The following is a 2,654-nucleotide window of genomic DNA, read 5'->3' on the forward strand; positions in this document are numbered from 1 at the left end:
GGTAAGGGTTGAGGGGTATTTTTTTATTGTGAATTGAGTGAAGGTTTACAGAGCAGATAGTCAGATTTACATTCAACAAATCATATACTTGTTTCATCTCAATGATTGCAGTCCCTTCCATGTAACAAACAGTTATCCCGCTTCCTCCCGTTGGTTCTTATTTCCATTCCATCCAACCCTTCTGAACTTTGTCCTTAGGCAAATGTTGCCATTTTGATCTTGAATGGTTGACCATTCATGGTAAGTGTACCTTACTAATGTTGTCGTCACCCCACCCCCGCCCCAACCCACCCCGATATACCTACCTCTTGGCTAAAAATTGGGCCACAATGTTGAGTTTTGTTTCAGGCCTGAAGGGTGGCCAAGAGCCATAGTCCTGGGTCCCTCCAGCCTCATTCTGACCAGTAATTCTGAGTTTTGTTCTGCATTTTCTCCCACTCTATCCAGGACCTTTTAATATGATCCCATCAAGAGCAATTTGTAGTGGTAGCAGGGCACCATCTAGTTCTTCTGGTCTCAGAGTCATGAAGACTGATGCTCACATTTTCCTTTACTCCATTGGACTAGTTGAGTCCAAGCATCTTCAATTTCATCTGCACATGGAGAGACTGATAGTTGCACCACAGCTGGCCACTGATGAGCTTTTAGGATCTCAGTCTCTCCTTAACCTAGAACATTGTCTTTGTGGACTCTTACGCCAAATTAACATGGTGTCCCCTGAGACTGTGTAGTCCTGAGCCTCTAGGCCCAACAACTCATTGCCTCAAGGTGTTTGGTAATATCTAAGAAGTTTTATCATTTTGTCCCTGGTTTGGCGCTTTAGGGTATGCACTGTATGCTAAACACAGGGTAGGTGGTTCAAACCCACCAGCCACTCCTGTAAAACCACTTATACAGGGCCACATGAGATGGAACTGACTGAATGGCACTTAATGATAAACACAGGACTTCCAACCACAAGGTCAGCAGTTTGAGCCCACTATCCACTCCACAAGAGAAAGATGAAGCTTCCATAAAGATTTAAAAATTAGCCTCAGAAACTCCACACAGGGCCACTGTGAGTCGTAACTGACTAGGGAGCACTTCACAACAATGACAACAATGCTCCATCACATCCATCTGTGTGTTTGTAACACAGGTAAATGCCCAGACACAAATACCTTCCGGGAAACCCTTATGTACTTGTGGATCTACTCCTCTCCCTTCAGCCTTTATGGAGGCAAATTGCCACATTGTTCTGCAGAACTGCTGGTGGCTTCACACCACTGACCTGTATGTTAGCAGCTGAGCTCTTTAACCTCTGCACCACTAGGGCTTCTAATAAATTTTGCTGTTTAAAATTTTAGCTCCGTCAGCTTTAAACATCTCAGGCAATCACCCTGTTCAAAACCTTTATTTCATAGGAACATTGAATTACCTTTCAGGCGCTCTAGCTTTGTGACAGTCCAGATTTTCCTGTTCTTGACAGTCTAAGTCAATGATAATAAATCTTTTTATCAGGAAGTCATTTTGTCAAGTGACATTTTCATAGAACCCCAGGATATTAAAATGATTCTCACTGGCAAAATGATTGTTTTAAAATTTTGACTGATAGCATCTTTATATAAAAACAATGAATGATAAAAATGAAGGAATTCTGATAACAAACGAATGTGAAAATTTGAGCCATGGATGACATTTACAGTCTTAGCAGCCTTGCTGTTGTTGTTAAGTGCCATCAAGTCAGTTTTGACTCATAGCAACCCTGTATCAGGTTTCCAAGGAGCAGGTGATGAGTTTAAACCACCAACATTGCAGTTCAAACTGACCTTGCAGTCTTGTGCTTTATCCTACAGTGTCACACCAGGACTTAGAAGACTTCCTTTGCTTTGTTTTGGTTGCACAGTATTGAGAAGAATCCTGATTGATATTATTTTTAAATCTTTCAACATTTTATCTTTTTAAATTTTTTATTGTGAATTGAGTGAAGGTTTACAGAGCATACCATCAGTTTACATTCAAAAAATCATATACTTTGCTTCATGGTTGCAATCCCCTCATATACCAACAGTTAACAGCATTTACCTCTATTCACTTTACCTGTTGCATTCCTCCCTGTGTTTTCTGCTTCTCTCCTGTCCTGTCACCCATGTTAACGTGTGTCTGCCCTCTAGCCCATGAGTAATTTTCCTCCCACCTCCCCATCATTGATTGTTTTATCAAGAAAATCACTTTATAACTTTTTACAACATTGGTCTCATACAATGTTTGCCCTTTTGTGATTGACTAATTTCACTCAACATAATGTCCTCAAGGTTCAATCATGTTGTGAGGTTTTTCACAGATTCATCATTATTCTTCAGTTTTCTAGTATGCCAGTGTGTGTATGTACCAAAGTTTATTTAGCCATTGTTCTGTTGATGAGTACTTAAGCTGTCTCCATCTTTTTGATATGTGTCTTGCATATTGAAGGATGCTGTTTTCTCATCTATTCTGCTGTTTGTCTTTTGACTGGTACATTTAATCCATTTACATTCAGTGTAATTATCAGTAGGTGTGAATTGATTGTTGTCATATTTTCTGTGTGTTTTTTGTAATGCTGCTGGGTTCTTCATTCTACATAATTTTCTATGCTGTGTTCATTTTGTATATGGTTTTTCATTTTCATTTCTGTT

This window comes from Chrysochloris asiatica, unplaced genomic scaffold (assembly GCF_000296735.1).
Source record: "Chrysochloris asiatica unplaced genomic scaffold, ChrAsi1.0 scaffold00230, whole genome shotgun sequence".
Taxonomy (NCBI): Eukaryota; Metazoa; Chordata; class Mammalia; order Afrosoricida; family Chrysochloridae; genus Chrysochloris; species Chrysochloris asiatica.